The 16,929-nt window shown below is 57.3% G+C and overlaps 1 protein-coding gene across 7 annotated transcripts in view; it reads left to right on the top strand.

Annotated features, from left to right (window-relative positions):
- Nucleotides 1-823: 823 nt before the first annotated feature.
- Nucleotides 824-16,929, top strand: part of DAGLA (diacylglycerol lipase alpha) — a 77,458-nt gene continuing 61,352 nt past the window's right edge. For 2 of the 7 annotated variants that reach the window (XM_088175529.1, XM_088175526.1), the window contains exon 1: nucleotides 9,024-10,849. The gene's annotated coding sequence lies outside the window, so the exon portion shown is untranslated. Of the gene's footprint in view, nucleotides 1,044-6,812; nucleotides 7,390-9,023; nucleotides 10,850-16,423; nucleotides 16,480-16,929 lie in introns of those variants that run through there. The other 5 variants (XM_088175525.1, XM_088175527.1, XM_088175522.1 and 2 more) reach the window with 5 other exon arrangements.

The raw sequence follows: 16,929 nt of genomic DNA, 5'->3' as shown, positions 1-16,929 counted from the left end.
GGCGGCGGGGCGGCGGCTGCCCGGTGCAGCGGGGCCGCGGCTCATCAGACGGCGGCGGAGGCGGCAGCGGGAGGGGGCGGCGGGGCGGGGGGCGGCGGCGGGGCGTCGGGGGCCCGCATGCGGCGGCGGGGGGCCGAGAGCCCCGCGGAGCCCGTGCTGGCCGCCCGCTGCTGCGGGGTGCGCGCGTGTGCGGGTGCGTGTGCGGGTGCGTGTGCGGGTGTGTGCGGGTGCGTGTGCGGCGCGATCCTGCATCCACTTGCTGCTCGCTGCTGGCGGGATTGGAAACTGCAGCCGCCGGGAAGGGAGGAGGGAGCGGAGCGGCGGGGGGGCGGAGGGGCGGGGGGGGGGGGGGGCTGTTCGGGGATGCGCACGGAGAGAGGGGGACACGCGTGGGGTGGTGCCACCGCCCGCGGTGACGCCCCCGCCGGCCCGCACGCTCGGCTCCGGTAACGCGGCCGCGGGACCGCGGTGCCCCTGGATCCACGCGTCGCACCCGCGCGGGGAACGGGACACGCGTGACAAGGGGCAGAGACAGGCGGGCCGGCACAGGGGTGGCACAGGGGGCCGCCAGCTCGTGTTCTCTCGGTGGCATTCCCTGGGAAGGCCGAGCCCGCCCCGGGTCCCCCGCACACGAGTGGGGCAGCGCGCGGGACCCCTGTCGGCCCCCGCAGGCTCCGTGTGCCGCGCTCCGGCGTGATCCAGGCCGGGTTTTGGCGGAGCCGGGGCGCGGCGGGCGCTGCCGGGGCACTGCGGGCGCGGCGGGCGCGGCGGGCGCCGCAAAACACGGAGTGGATTTCTCGGAGCTCGCTCCCGTTATCCCACCATCGCTCAAAGGCAATTCCCAGCGAATTCCTGCCGCTCCGATCGGGTCCCAGGGATGAGGGCATGACGGTCTCCGGGGTGCGAGGGAGCGCGACCAAGGAGGAGACCCCGCTGATGCAGGATGTGCCCATGGATGGAGGCCACAGTAGGGGGAAAGACGATGGAGGCTGGGGGTTTCCTCCTGGAACTGGGAACCGTGCAGGCTCCCGCTCTCTGCTGGGGTAAGGGGATCAGAGATTCATCCCAGGATGGGGTGATGGGGTCAGAGACCCATTCCGGCATGGGGCAATGGGGCTGGGACACTCCTGGCTGGTCCAGGACTAGTGGGAACCTCCAGAGGCAGAGCCCAACCTGGCCTTGTGGAATGAAACTCGGACCAGGTGACCTTTAAAGGTTCCTTCCACCCCAAACCGTTGGGAATCAGTTGGAATCTCTCTGGAGTCGTAAAAGGCCGGGAAAAGGCAGGAAACCACCACCGCCAGGGTTTGGAAGCTCTTTGGAGGACTAACATGGGACTTTCCTTGCTCCTAGGCTGGGTTTAGAGCAGGGAGTGAAGCAGGAAATATCTCCTGTTAAAAACCCTGAACTGGAGGACACTGGATTGAGGGATGGGGCTGAGCTGGGGGCAACGGCGTCTCACCAGTGCATGGAATGGCTTGGCTGGGGAAAAAGGGGTAAGGGATCCGGTCTCGTGTGCCTGACTCACACCAGGTGCTCCATCCTGGTGGCCCTCCCCTGGGCATGGGGACTTTTCCCAGTACCTCGGCACTGGGCCAGCCACATCCCACTTTGGAAAGCCGGCTGGGAGCCGCGTGCCAGGCAAACTCCAGCACGTACACCCTGGCAAAACTCTTCCAGTGAGGGGGAGCGGTGCCAGCCTGCTGCCAGCCTTCCTGGCACTCCGGATGGGCTGGGAAAGGGGCACCTCTCCGCCCCTCTGTGCCCCGGGGCTGAAGCATCCTCCCGCGGCCACGGAGCTTTATTTTGATTTCGGAATGATTTCTGCCCCTATCGTGGGAACCTTCTCATGGAGCCCTTGGCAGCGGCCCTGGCTTTCACTCCGCTCCTCTCCACCCGCTTCCCACACACTCCAGAGAGCTTTGAAATCCCCATCCCCGCACGCACAGACAGCCCGGCAGCTCCGTAACCTCCCGCTCCCACTCAGCCGCTCCCACCGTCACTTCCAGCGGGGCCAGGTGGGTGGAGAGCGCTGCTGAGTCACGGGCCCGGCGCCTCGGCGAGGGCCACGCGTGAGCCTCCGACGCCCGCCGCGCCCCGACACCTGCCCGCGAGAATCCTCCTGACTCTCGGGCCAGTGTGGAAGGAAAACACTGGCCCGAAATAGGGCCTTGTGAGTCCCCGGTGCCCTGAACCCTTAGGTAACCTGCGTCGCTGCCATTCCGAATTCCTAGGTGCCCCCAGTCCCTGGGTGCCCAAACCGCTGCCATTAAGTCTAGGCTACCTAAATCCTTGGGCAACTGGATGCCTGCATTTCCAAATTCTTGGGAATTGAGTCTGAGGACTCAATCTTAAATCCCTATCATCCTAAAGCTCTGGATGTCTGAAGCCCCTGCCATTCTAAATCCCTGGGCACAACAAATCCCATCCCAGTGTGTCCCTATTGGACAGGAAGATAGTCCTGTGTCTCCAGGATGTCTCCCAATTGCCCGCTCAGGACTCCCTGGAAAAGGCACATTCTGCTGCTTGGCTGCTCCAGAAGGAGTCACCCCGCTCTTTTCTCCTCGTTTTCCCTCTTTTTTGGGGGAAAGAACGGATATTTTCTCTTCTCCCTCCCCACCCAACAGAGAGAGAACCTTTCCCTTTGTATTTATTACCCCTCGCTGGAGCTGTTTATCCAAATTAATCTCCGGGCCGAGGCCAAGCCGGGGGTAATTTTATGGAAAACGAGGAAATTTTCGGAGCCTAACGGGAGCAATTACAGGGGGTTAGGAAGCGAACTATTCCTCAAGTCGGACATGAGCGGGCGGTGACCCGGCGCTTGTCACAGCTAATAAAGATGTTAATGAGCCGGCAGCGGCACCCGGCTGCTGCTCCCATTGTTCCCATCGCTCCCTATTCCCGCTCCGCCGCTCCCGGCGCTGCGGAAGCAGGGCCGTGTTTGCCTTCTCTGTGCAAACACAGCGCGGGGCAGAACCGGTCCGGCGGCCGGGCGGGATCCGCCGAGCTGCCCCGGGCGGCTCCCGGTGCGCATCCCGGGAGAGGCCCCCGGGGAGCGGCGGAGATTGGCTCCCGGGCGATGCTCATCCTCCCGTGTGTTATTCCATGAGTGGATAAATGATGGACAAGCTCGCTGGCCCGTGGATGAGCAGCGCAGCGGATCCGCGGGCTGTGGATCCGCAGGGAAGGCTGGAAGCCCACTCGTGGGGGCAGTGGGAAGCGGGGAATGCAGCAGAACCCCAGCCAGGCCTCCCTCCCTGAATGGGAATAATTATCCCAGTGGCGACTGAGTATCCTCTGGATATTTTAATTACGGGGGGAGAAATGTCGTGTGGCAGAGCCGCTCGGCGCCACATTTGCCAGCGGCTCCAAGGGACATTCCCGCTGTGGCCGGCGCTGTTTGCCCTCGGCGCATCCTCCCTGTTTGCTCTGGGTGGCTCCAGCCCTTTGGAGCTGCTGGACTTTTCCATGCCCGTGGCACGCCAGCATGTTGCCGGAGTGAGGCCAAGGTGTGGTGGCTCCTAGAAAAGGCACGTTGGGAATTTTAGAGTCTTCTAATCGGAGTCTGAAGCCACCAGGAATCTGGGTGGAGAGCTTGGGATGCTGCAGCACAGAGCTGGGAGTTCACCCATTCAGCCCTGGAGCTGCCCTCTCCATCCAAGGAATTTATTCCTGCTCCTCTACCAGGCAGAAAAATATTAAAAGAACGAAAGATTTGGAGCCAGGAGCATGGATTATAATTCATGTGGAATGCTGGGGATGGAGAGATACGAGCCAGGGTGAGTGACCATGGAGCATGTCACATACTCCCTGTCCTCCTGTCACCTCATCTCTACTTGGTGATGCCACACGGTCCAGTTTGAGGTTTTTATAAACCTCAGCTTCCCAATGCTCTTTGTATTTTTTGGGATAATTTTGGTTGTGAATCCTGGCTGAGGTCTCTGCCATCCCAGAGGCGGCTGCCTTCCCAGTGTTTGGGTGGTGCCTGGCTCCACAGGGATGGCCTGGCTGCTGGAACAGGGAGGAAAGCTCCAGGCCCTCCGGCATCACCAGGGTGCCTGAAAAGCTCCGAGGAAAGTCGGGAAAGGCGGCAGGTGGAGGCTGAAGGTCGCGGTGTGGACTTTGCCCCCGGGAGCAGCTGCTCGGCAGGTGAGACGGGATCTGAGACTGCGCCACAGGGCTCGGATCCTTCCTGCTGGCTCCGAGCCCGCGGCAGCCACGGGATGCAGGAGAACCTCATGTGGAACCAGGAGACTCTGCAGTGGGTTTGGGCTAGGGATGCACGGATGCTGCCTCCCAAAATCCTGCGGAGTCGGGAGGGTTTGTCCTTCCTAGCAGCTCAAAGCCGGGTCGTGCCGGGGTCCTTCTCCGCAGCCAATTTGGGATCAGGTTTCGATCGATGGAGTCGCTCCAGCCCCGCTGCCCTGACTCAGCAGGGCCCAACTCCCAGAGTCCCCGCTGTGCCTTTGGATCCTGACTGGGAGGGCCAGAACCAGCCGGGAAGGGTTTTGGGAGTGATTGATGCTCCCAGCACCCGGAATGCTGTCCCAGGGGAAGCTGGGAATGATGACACAGGGTGTCTGGATGATCCCACTCTTCATTCCAGGTGCTGCCAGGGAAACAGCCATGCTGGGACACAGCCTGGGAGAGGTTTCCCGCCCCTCCTCCAAATCCTGTTGAACCCCATCCTCCCACCCGCTGCTTTCCCGGCCCTTCAGCGCCGGCCTTGGATCATCTTTTTTTCATGAGCGCCAGCGGTCGATGCCTGGGAAAGGCAGAGCTGGAAGAAGCTGTCCTTGGACACTCTGGCCAGGGAAGGAGCAGCGCAGGCACTGCCCTTTCCCTGCCCATTCCAAAGTGCTCCAGTGCTGCCAACATGGAGCCAGGAGCTCTCAGCACATCCGAAACCACCGCTCTCCACATCCTGATGTCGGATAATTTGCGGAGTACGGCTCCATAATGAGCGGTGACCCCTATTAGCTGAGCTCTCCGGCTCCTCAGGAGTTCCCAAAGTGCCTCTCCGGGGTTTTTTTTGGAGGATGGAAAGGCCGAGTCACTGTACAATTAGGGATAAATAGTTCCTGCATCGGATGGATGGATGCATGGATGGATGGATGGATGGACACCAATTTTGATTCCCATGGCTGTGAGGGCAGGGATGAGGTCAGTGGGACCAGGAAAAATCAGATAGAGATAGAAAATGAAGGATCTCCTTCAAGCAGGAAAGGGCTGGAGAGGAACATTCCTGTTGCACCATTGTCCTGACCAGCAGCTCCATGGATTTCTCCCACACCTGAAGATCTTTGTGCAGCCACCTCGGACTCGTTGCTTCCTAGACACATTTTGGAGTGAACCCTCCTTCCAAAGCCTTGGGAGAGGCCTGGATTTTCCCTCTGAAGGCAGCAGCAGGGTGGACAGAAATAACCTGGAGAAGAAAAAGCTGCGGAATAGATCCCATCTGGAAATGATACCCCACAGTCTCAGGGTGGTGTCAAGACACAACCATGCCCAATCTCCATCCAGTGCTTACTAAAACCTGGCAACTGGGAGAAAATCCCACAGAACCCCATCAGCTCGGACTGGGCAGGGAGATAGAGTGAACGCTGCTTGAATATCCCAAAAAACTCTCTGGCTGCACAAAGGGCTCTGGGAAAACCATGACTGTTGGGAATTCATGCCAAGCCAGGGTGGAGGAGTGCAGGAAGGTGATGGCACAGGGGTGATGATCCATGGCCAGCGCTGCCACATCCGCTTGTTATCCAAACATCTCTGTCCTGCCACAGGCGCCAGAGCAAAGTCCAGGAGAGCTGGCTGGAAAAACCTCCAGCACCTGCCTGTGATGGATGCAGAAAGGCAGGATTGGAGGGGTAGGAGAAGCAGGGAGGAGGGAGGCTGATCCCATGCCAAAGATGGGAAGAGCCAAGGTGGGAATCCACTTGACATCCCGGCTTGGAGATAAACAGCTGCTTGTGGAGGCACTTAATGGCTGGGAGGAGGGATTTAATGGCCAAGGATTGTTGGGAACAGCTTGTGCCAAACCCCTCTAACAGCTCCCGTGTAATCAGGGACAGAGATGAGCCTTAAGGTCGCTTCCAACCCCAACCATTCCAGGATTCCGGGATCTTCAGCTGCTTGGGAAGAGGCCAGTTTCTCAGTGTGAGCACCACAGCTGAAAATCATGGAATTCTGGAATGGTTGGGGTGGAGAGGGTCTTAAATCTCATCTCATTCCAACCCCCTGCCATGGGCAGGGTCACCTTCCCCTTACTCCAAGCCCAGTCCAAACTGTCCTGGAACACTTCTAGGGATGAGGCAGCCACAGCTTCTCCGGGCAACCTGTGCCAGGGCCTCCCACAACCTCACAGGGCAACAGAAACTTCGTCCCATCCTCTCCGCCGGGAAGATGGGACACAGCAATCCCAATCCCATCTGATCCCTCCTCAACACCATCACCAGAGCCTCTGGCACCCGATTTAGCGGGATGGGAGGATTTGTGCCCTGCAGTAGGAAAGGGGACACTGGAAAAGGCTGGTTCTGTTCCATACCGAGTCCCCAGCTCTCAGCCCTGATCCAAACCCAGCAGCCATCCCAGGAATGCTGTGTGTTGGATAGGGAGAGCTCCGGCTCCGTGCCAGCTGCTGACAGATGTTGGGACTATCAGCTCCCTGCATGCTTCCAGCAGCCCGCGGCTCTGCAGTCACGCACCGCTGCCGGTCCCCTCCCGCTCCCGCATTCCCTGAGGCTGGGAGCAGATGTCCGGCACCGGCCACCTCCGGCACGCTCCACAAATTCCCAGCTCCTGGCACGGAGAGCGCCAGATGGGCTTCCCGATGCTCCAGCGCGGTGTGGGAAAGCAATTCCTGCCACAGCAGGGAGCACTGGGATGATGAACCCGCTCTCCTGCCCCTACCCGTTATTCCCACATGGAGATGGAGCCGTTCCATGGCGCAGCAGGCTGTCTGAATTCCCAAAAAGGATTTGGAAGGCAACAGGATCCCACCAGCGCTGTCGAGCACCTGCTGCCTTCCCTGGATGTGTGATCCTTGTGGGTATTTTGGGAATGGGCCATTTCATTGCCTGGATGAGGGCTTGCAGAGCTCCAGCAGTGCCTGTCGCTCTTCCTGATTCCTCTCCAAGGGCTGGGAAGGAAAGGGAGGTCTTGGTATTCCAGAGGCTCCAGAGCCATCCCTGTAGCTGGGCTGTGTCCGTGATGTGTGAAAGGGGTTTTATGGGGAAGTGGAGATGAGCTGGAGGAGGACATTGGGAAGTGGGAGAATTTGCTGTTCCCTGTTTTTTTTTCAGTGAATTCTCTGTACACGGAGGCGCTCCTGGCTTGGATGGGATGAGTTGGGACTCAGCACTTAACTGAGCAACACTGGGTCTTGCCCTCGTTAGTGGCCTCTGCCCACACTTGGAGGGAATCCTTCCCAGAGGAGTGGGAGAGGGATGGGATGAGATGGGATGGGACGGGATGGGATGGGATGGGATGGGATGGGATGTCTGTGCCCATCTGAGGAGCCCCAAGCAGGGCTTCCCCATCTACTGCTGATGTTTTGGGGTCTCAAGTGTGGCTGAGCTCCCACTCCCTGGTGTCCACCAGAAATAGACCCAGGGCAGATTATTCCAGTTAGGAAGTGCAGAGAGGGAAGCACTGATACTGAGCTCAGCCCTGCTGGGCTCCAGGGAGTCTTCTCATCCCAGGGGGCTGCAGGAAAGAGGCATGAGGATTGCACATCCCCTGACTTTCCTCCAGGAACAGGAAAGGCTCCTCTTCCTTTTCCTTCCAACCTCATCCTGAATATCCCACCTCTTCTGGGCCCCGTCCTGCTCCGGGGAACTCCTCCCTGTGTGATTCATCCCGCCGGGATCCCCCTCTTCAGCCGAGTGTCACCGGCTGACGCAAATCCTCCCACCCCAATCCCAGGTGCCGGATTTAGAATCCTCCACCGGCAGTGCCAGGGAGGATCCAGCAAACTGGCTGCCAGAGGGAATGGGATGGGGATCCATCCCTGAGGAGCTGGAAGTGCAAATCCCGCAGAGAGGTGTGATGGTTGGGACTGGACAGGAGTGGAAATGCAGGTGCCCATCTTGGAGATGCTCCCACTTCCCTCATGCCAACACTCACACCAGGGATGGGATGGGAAAGGATGAGAAAGAATAAAATGGGATGAGAAGGAGTGGGAAAGAATGGGATGGGCCACTATCCCAGCACAGAGGAGCCATCCATGTGGAAGCCCCAGGGCAGCAGCACGAGGCAGGAGCTGGAGCAACTTCTTGAGAACTTTGGTAAAATCCCATTCTGCATCCAGCCCTTCCTGAGTGATTTTCCACAGGGATGAGATGTGGGTCCCGAGGTGAGAGAACGGAACTCGGGAATGGAATCCCTGGAATGCAGCCCTAGGAATGGGTATGAAGGGTCAAGGGGAACCAATGGCACCAGGAGCACTGGGATGTGCTGGGATGGGAGCGTGAGGAATTCCAGGATGCACTGGGAGAGACAGGACTATTGAGAAGCACTGGAAACATCAGGATCCCTGGGACGAGCACCAGGATGTACCGGGAGCCCCGTGAGCACTGGGAATAGTGGGAGCACTGGAATGCACCAGGAACATTGGGTTGCACCAGGGGCACGGAGGACCCTGGGGACAGAGGGATTTACTGGGAGCACTGGGATACACTGGAAGCATGAGAATCCATGAGAGGGATGCTCCAGGAGCACTGGGATTTCTGGGAACAGAAAGAACACTGGACTGCACTGGGAGCATCGGGATGCATTGGTACTGGGATCCTTTGGAGCACAGGGATGCTTCAGGAACACCGGGAACCCTGAGAACAGATGGGATGATCGGGAGTTCTGGAAGCATCAGGGTCTCTGGGGGTACAGGGATGCTCCGGGAGCACTGGGATGTCTGGGAACTGAGGGAGCACTGGGATGCAGCGGGATGCAGCGGGATGGAGCGGGATGGAGCGGGATGGAGCGGGATGCGCCGAGAGCCCCGGGATGCGGCGGTGCGGTCTGAAAGCTCCTCCTCGTGGCTCCCGGGGAGAACTACCGGGAGAGGCCCGGGATACACGGGAGAGCCCCGGGGCACGGGCCGGGCCGAGGCGCCGGGACACGGAGCTTCCCAGCATCCCGGGAAACATGGGGCGACGGGAATTCCGGGATGGAACGAATCTCTCTGTCCCCACAACCACCTGGGATGGGACGGGGCCGCATCCCAGCTCTCCTGCCATGGGAACATCACCAGCGGGGACCACTCCCCACACAGAACCACCAACCTTCCCGGAAAAACCCGGAGCGCCACCGGGATGGGGGGGATTGTGGGAAGGCTCGATGTTAATGCATGGAATGTGATTTCAGGTCACGGTCCTGGCTGATCCAAGAGTGGGAGAGAGGCGGGAGTGGAAAATCACTTCTGTTGCGAGCAGCAATTCCTTTATTTTTCCTTTTGCTGGCAAAGGTATTGAAAATGAGAGGGAGAGAGGAGGAATGGGAACATCCAGGACCCTCAGGGCAGCTGCAGCTGCGCTTCCAGAGAGCTTTCCATGGATGGTCAAATGGATTGCACCGTGTCCCCAACCCAGCAGCTTGCTGCTCCTCCATGGGACATGTCCCAAAAGCAGTGGGAATATCCAGGAATCCCTCTTAGGGAGCAGGGAGTGTCAGAAGGATGCCTGGAAAGGAGGGAGCAGGTGCAGGATTGGGGTCGTTTAGGAAGCCAGTGGTGGGGTTGTGCTTCGCTCATCACCTTTCACACCGGATCCAAGTGGGATGTGCCACCATTGGGATCACTCCCAGCTCTGTTATCCGGGAAAGGGTCCCCGCCCTGTTCCATGCTGTGCCCTCCAGTCAGAGCTCCACAAGGAAAAATCAATACCTGACTTCCAAAAAAAGCAGCTGCCGGTGGCTTTTTATAGCAACGTGTCCCATTTGCATCCTCCCTCAGCCCAGGCCCAGGGAGCCCGACCTCTGGCTAAATTAGCTGCTAATTCCCGAGGGAAACAGCCTTGGAAAAGCAGGCAGGGAGCTTGGTTGTGCTGGAATATTCTACCGCGGCCACTCCATCCATTGTTCCTTGCTGGCCGTGGTTTCCACAGGGAGGAAACTCCCTGATGGGATTGTCCCGCTCCTGGAGCATGACTGGGCAGTGGGGTGGGGTGGCTGCCAGCAGCCCCAGCCCCTCTTTCCCTTGGGATTACTTCCCAAAGGGAAAAAGGGATGTGGCAAGGAGGAGAATCTGGGGCTGCCCCAGACAGGGAGATCGTGCAGGGAGCAGGGAGAGGGATGGCTGGAAAAACCCTGGGATGGGGAGATGCTGACCCTCTTCCCCTGCAGAAATCCCACTCGTATTCCATGGATTACAGAGGTGCTGAGGCAGACAAGCAGAGCACAGGGAATATTTAGGTCACAGTAAATGAGCTCCCTCATTAGAGCCTCTGGAGCTGCACCTACGCTGGGCTGGGGCGCAGAAATCGGGAAGGGGATTCAGACACCCCTGAGTGGGAGGGAAAGATGGATGGGCCCATTATCCTGTGGAAATTGAGGAGGTGGAAGGCATGGCATTGCCAGCTTTGGATGGACAGGCCAGAAACAGTGGGAGGCTCCCAAAACAATTTTAATCCCTGAGATTTTGGGGTTCTGCCCTTGGTAAAAGCTTTTCTTGTTTTCTCTCCCTGCTCGCCACAGGTGCTGCCCATCAACCTCACAGCTGGAGCAGAGAAGTGATGGAATAAAATGGGAATTAAGGGAGGGCTGCTGCTCTTTTGGAAGTCCTGGTGGGCTCCTTGCTGTGCTGGTGGGATGAATGCATGCTTGGGCTCTGGAGCTGCTGAAAGTGCTTTGGGAAAAGGTGAGTTACTGCCTGGATTGTATCTGGAGTATGGGGGGACTCTGGGAATGGACCAGGATTTTTCCTCCCTTTCTTTCCCACATAAATTTTTCCCTGGCATGGCCAGCAGATTCAGGGAGGGGATTTTCCCTCTCTATTCTGCTCTGATCCCACCTGGAATGCTGTGTCCAGCTCTGGGTGCCTTGCTATAAGAAGGATGTGGAGCTGCTGGAGAGAGGCCAGAGGGATGGACACAGTCTGGGAGAGCTGGAGGTGTCCATCCTGGAGAAGGGAAGGCTCAAGGGAGGCCATAGGACCCCTTTCAGTGCCTAAAGTGTCTCCAAGAGCTGGAGAGGGACTTTGGAAGGACAGGACAAGGAGAAATATCTTCCACAGCTAGAACACCTGTATAGGTTGGATATTTGGAAGAAATTTTTCCCTGTGAGGGTGGTGAGGCCCTGGAATGGATTTCCCGGGGAAGGTGTGGCTGCCCCATCCCTGAAAGTGTCCCAGGCCAGGAACGACTTGGGATAGTGGAAGGTGTCCATGCCCAAGGCGAGGGGTGGCACTGGACAGGCTTTAATGTCCCTTCCAACCCAAACCAATCCATGATTCCCTGACTCTGGGTATCTCAGTTGGCCTCTGTCAAGGAGAAGAATCCAGCAGGCAGATTCAGGGATGCTCCCCCTTAGCTGGGAGGTGTGTCAGGAATTGCTGCCTGATCCGGAGTGCTACCGGCAGCAAGAGCACTCCTGAGGATGAGTCAGTGTCCCTGAAAACCAGGCTGGTGATCCAGCAAAAAACATTTCAAGGAGAGACTCCTGTAAAGCTCTGCTCTGCGTCTGTGACGCGATTCCCTGGAGCTGCCCGCTCCAGCCCTGCCTCCCCCTGATCCACAACTGCTCCAGGGGGCTTCAGGGTGTGTCCTCACCCTGTCCAGCAGCGGAGAGAGCTGGAGTTCTCCCAGCTTCTCCTGTCACATCGTGCCTATTCCGTGTCCCAAGCTGGTGGCACTTCTGCTGGAAGAATCCTGGAATGCTTTGGGTGGGAAGGGACTTTGAAGACCATCTCCTTCCACTTGCTCCAAGCCCAATCCCAGCTGTGCTGGAACAGTTACAGCGATGGGACAGCCACAGCTTCTCTGGGCAACCTGTGCTAAGGCCTCCCCACCTTCACAGGGAGGGATTTCTTCCCAATATCCCACCTAAATCCACCATTTTTGTGGTTTAAAATTATTCCTGCTTGACCTTCCGCTGCTCCATGCCTTGGGAGTGCCTGTAGTAGGGATGTGCTGGGATGAGAGGGAAGCAGCACCGAGCAGTGACTGTGTGTAATTGGTGTCACCACGAGCAGCTGATGCTGCTGATTTTGGGATGAGTAATTCCAGCAGCTTAATTTGGGAAATCAGGCTCTTTGTGTCTTGCCGGGCTCATTTGCAGGACAGCCCTGGCTCAGCCGGAGTCACTGTGCCGGCAGCCGGACATCTGGAATGCCGGCGTGCCCCTGGCTCTGTGCCTGCCAGGGGTGGACACGCCACAAATCCTTGGCCCTCTTCCCCAAAAAGGGGGATCCTCATCAGCACCTGGCAGGAGGGACAGAGGGCATGGAATTCCTTGTGGATGCAGAGGAAAGCAAAGGGTTTAAAGGTTCGGAGAGTATATTTGGGTGTTTTAGGGTCTGTGTTTAGTTCTGTCCATGTCTGTGGGATCAGACTCTCCTGGGATATTTCGTTTGAATTTTAAGGCAATTTTGTTCCTGAGAGATGTTTGGTGTCAGTGTCCCCGGATGAGGGACTTCAGCTTTGTGTCCTACTGGAAGTGGCCTGGGTGTCACAAATCTATCTGGCCTTGCTCCCACTGATTCCATCAGTCAGGTGGGGATGGGACAAGGATGTGTCCATGGGGTTTGTTCCCTTGGCTCCAGGGCTGTGGGAGAGCTGGAATCTTCCTGACTCGGAGGTGGATGCTCCTCTCTGACTCCTACCACCCAATCCCTGGGCATTCCCACTCTGTGGGAATTGAATTGGAGCTGCTGGCAAAGACGAGGGGGTGTGACCCCCTGGAAAACTCCCTGTTGCTCTGAGGGATTGGGACACTCTGTGCTTGGTGACATCTCTGAATACTGGGATCACTGGGAGGGACAAGCTGGAGAGGGGCCAGCCTCAGGACAGCCCATCCATGCTGCTATATCCTATATCTTCCTGGCTTCTCCAGGCATGTTTGTTTGTGTGGGTTTATCTCAACAGCAGCCAGTGGCAGCTTAGCATGGAATCTGGGAGCTGCTGCTCCGAGCAGCTCCTTGGAATGTGGCTCCAAGATGGAGCTGCCCACACAGCCAGCAGAATGGGCTGGAAGAGCAACTCCCAGCTGGCACTGGCACTTCCCATCATCTTCTTCCCTTTCTGGGAATCTCTGGTGGCCCAAAGGGAATCCAGAGGATGATGGTGGCATGTCCAGTGTCCTTCCATCCTTCTGTGGAGCATCAGCTCCCTTGTAATGTTTCCCAGAGAAGCTGTGGCTGCTCCATCCTTGGAAGTGCTCTAGGCTGGGTTGAACAGAGCTTGGAGCAAACTGGGATAGTGGAAGGTGTCCCTGCCCATGGCAGGGAGTTGGAATTCAGTCATCTTTAAGGTCCCTCCCAAGCCTAACTGTTCTGTGATCCTAGGATTCTGTAGTATCCAGGGATTTCCATGTTTTCCATAGTGCTGGCCACTCCTGGAAGGTGCTCCATTCCCATTGTCCTGTCTCTCCATCCTTTGTCCCGAGTCCCTCTCTAGCTTTCTTGGAGACCCTTCAAGTTCTTCCTTCTCTGTGTCTCTGTTTTATGCCCATGGATGTGGCAGTGCCTGAGGTGGGCAGAGGTTCCCCAAATCCCCTGCTCTTCCCGTTGGATCCCTCAAATCCCAGCCTGGAGCTGCACAGTGCTGTGTGCCTCAGCTTCGGGGCTCCACTACCTTTGCTGCCAGGGGATTCTTTCCCCTCTTTTCTTCCCAGCTCCTGCTTTCAGAGCCTTGTTTGTGGCCATCGGGATTTGACAGACTCTTGGCACATCTCCCACCTCCATGGCAGCAGCGATTCCCGCCCTCTCCCCCGTTTCCCTTGCCCTGCTACAGAGGTTGGAGACCTGTTGGGAGGGCTGGGAAATCAACTCCCAGCCCTTTTTTTTTTTTTTTTTTTAGAGCCAGAAAAGCCCTGGCACACGGATGACAGCAGCAGAAGCCAAGAGGCTCAGATGGTTTTAAATGTCAGGGAGAGGTGTAAACGGATCTGGGAGACAGCATGTCCAGGAGCCATGAGATTTCACAGACAGCAGCTCCAGAGCCAGCATCCTGCGGTCTTCCCTTTCTGGGAAGGCCACTTTGCCCAGCCACTGTCCTGGGGTCCTGGGGCCTGCTGGGATTTGCCCATGGGATGGTGCTCGTGGCCTCTGGAGTAGGGGAGGACGAAGGGATGGCGGGGGGAGCGCTGCTGATGAGCAGAAGCACAAACGCGCCGTGGCTCCTGCTGCCTCCGTGACCTTTTCCGCTCCGACATGATCCGTCCTGACACTCGGAGCGGGGGGGAAGGGGGAAGTGGTCATCTGGGCTTGGCTGCTGTGTGTCTGCCTCCTCAGCCCTGCCACTTCCCCAAAAAAAGAGTTTGGAGTCTCTGAGAGTCAGCAAGTTCCCGGTGCCAGCCATCTGTCCCATTTCCCTTAGCAACCATCCGTCCTTTTCTCCTTCATTAAGTGTCTGAGGCAGATCCCGCCTGGCAGACCCTCTCTCGCTTCCCTTTTTGCCTCTCTGGATCATTCCCATCTCCTGTCACTGTGGCACAGAGTCCTGACATCAGAGCACGCTCTTCTCCCAGGAATTCTTGGACAAAGCTTGGACAGGGGCTGTTTGCTCACGTTCCTGCCTGCTGCTTTTTTCTTTCCAGCCTGATCTTTTCCAGTTCCTCTCCTGCAGGAATTGTTCAGGCTGGAAAAGGCCTCCAAGATCGAGTTCAGCCACCCAGCTCTGCCATGCCCACTATTAATCCATGTCCCTAAATGCCACATCCACTCAGCTTCTAAATCCCTCCAGGAATGGGAACTATACCACTGCCCTGGACAGCCTGATTTAACCCTTCCATGAAGGAATTTTCCCTAATATCCAAAGAGAAATTCCCCTGAGTCAACTTGAGGCTTGTCCTTTGCTCCCTGGGAGCAGAGTCTGACCCCTACCAGGCTCCACCCTTCCATCAAGGAATCAAGGTCCCCTGTGAGGCTCCTCTTTCTCTGGGTTGAGATTAAATTCCCTGCTGTATTTCATGGACTTGTACAGAAGGGAGCTGGGAACTTGTCCTTAGGATAATTATTCCTGGTTATTGGTCTCCAACTCGGCTTTGCTCTGAGGTCCCTCTCCCGCCTGCCTGCTGGGATGTGATCCCAAGGCCTCTGCCAGGACTTTGTGGAGGAGCTGTGCTGCAATTTAGGATTTGGGATCTCCACAGGCAGCGGTGTCTCCCGGTGAGAGCTGAGCTTCTCCCTCTGGCAGTTTGGAGCTGGGATGAAGCCAAGTGGGTTAGACAAGGCTTTGAGGTCCGGGAGAAGAGGGGAATGGCTCTGCAGCCTGGTGTGAGGAGCGGGAAAGGAGCCAGCAGCAGAGCCAGGAAGGAATCCTTAATGGGAAACCTCCTGGTTCAGTCCAGCTGCCTCCAGAAGCACAAGCAGGATCCTGAGGAAGCAGAGGAGGGAGGGATTTGACCTAATGAAATTATCCAAGTGCCTTGGCTCCAGCTGCTGCTCTCCAGTCACATCCCACCGATGTCCAGAGACATGGCCTGCAGGGAGGGATCACATCCTCTGTGCTGTGCCCACATCCGACAGAATTCCAGGCTTCCTAGAGAGCCTGGGAGGCTGCAGGTGCTGCCTGGTGAGGGAGAGCTCTCCCTGGAGCACTGACAGGAACAACACAGTTGATCCGTAAATTTCCCTGTCCTGCCACAGCCATTCCCGTCACAGGAGGTGAGCAGGCTCCTGGGAACAGGGAAGCAGCTCATCCTCTGGGAAAATTCCTGTGGTTTGGCATCTCGGCCAGGGAAGTTGTGTTCATGCCACGGAGCCCTGGGAAAAGGCTCCTGCTTGTGGGGGTGAAGGCATCCCACATCCCTAAAGCTCCTGCTAAAATCCTGATTCATTCCTGGGCTGGAGCTCTCCTCCCGAAGGAGGATGGAGCCAAGGGCATTCAAAAGGTGGGCGGGGAGGAGGAATAACACGAAGGAATTTTGGCGGGGGTGAAGCAGATAAGGAAAATGACATGTTTTTATTGCACCTGGATTAGGCAGGGCTGGGATGGAGCCGGGAATTCCGGCTGCTGCCAGTGCTGTAAACACAACCCCGTGACTCAGGGGAGCTCGGGGTGTTGCATTTTCCTCCCCTCAAAGCCTTTAGTGTTCATTTCCACTTTTTTTTTTTGTTGTTGTTTTTAATTCCCTGCGGAAAAATGAGGCTTTTACAACTTGAGGTGGAAAAGCTTTGGAAAGATGGGTTTGTCCAAGGGGGAGCGTGGAGGATGCTGGCAAATATCCCAACAACCTGGAGCACTGCTCTATCCTCTCTTTTTTTTTCCCAAAGGAAAAGCCACCTGGAGCTGCCAGGCAGGAAGATGCCCTGAGCTTTGCTGAGCAGTGGTGAGAAACCCCAGTGAACTGTTATTTAATGGTCCTTTTCCATGGCAATGGCTCCTTCCCAGGGAGAAATTTCTGGGCTGAGGAGTCACAGCTTGGATAATGCTGGATAATGTCCTTGGGAGGGGGAAGTGCTGGCGGGATTGATAGCAAGTCTCCGAGGCTTGGCTTCCAGAGTTAGATCTGGCACCAATTTAGTCAAGCAGCTGGATAGAGGAGTTTGTGCTTGGAATCGTGAGCAGCGAGGGCTGTGCCGAATTCCAGGATGCAACCTGGGGGAGAAATCCTTTCCAGGTTTTTCTGTGGAGTCAAACCCATTCCTGTGTGCATGGTGTGTTTACTATGAGCCAAGAGTGAGCCCACGGCGTGGGAACCCCTTGGAAAAGGGAGGGATCCCACTTGGAGGCTGGAAAGGGGGCTCCTAAGGAAGGGACAGGTCACCAGCCTGTGCAG

The sequence above is a fragment of the Sturnus vulgaris genome, chromosome 18 (assembly GCF_052056855.1).
Source record: "Sturnus vulgaris isolate bStuVul1 chromosome 18, bStuVul1.hap1, whole genome shotgun sequence".
Classification (NCBI taxonomy): Eukaryota; Metazoa; Chordata; class Aves; order Passeriformes; family Sturnidae; genus Sturnus; species Sturnus vulgaris.
This window is presented reverse-complemented; position numbering and strand designations above follow the sequence as displayed.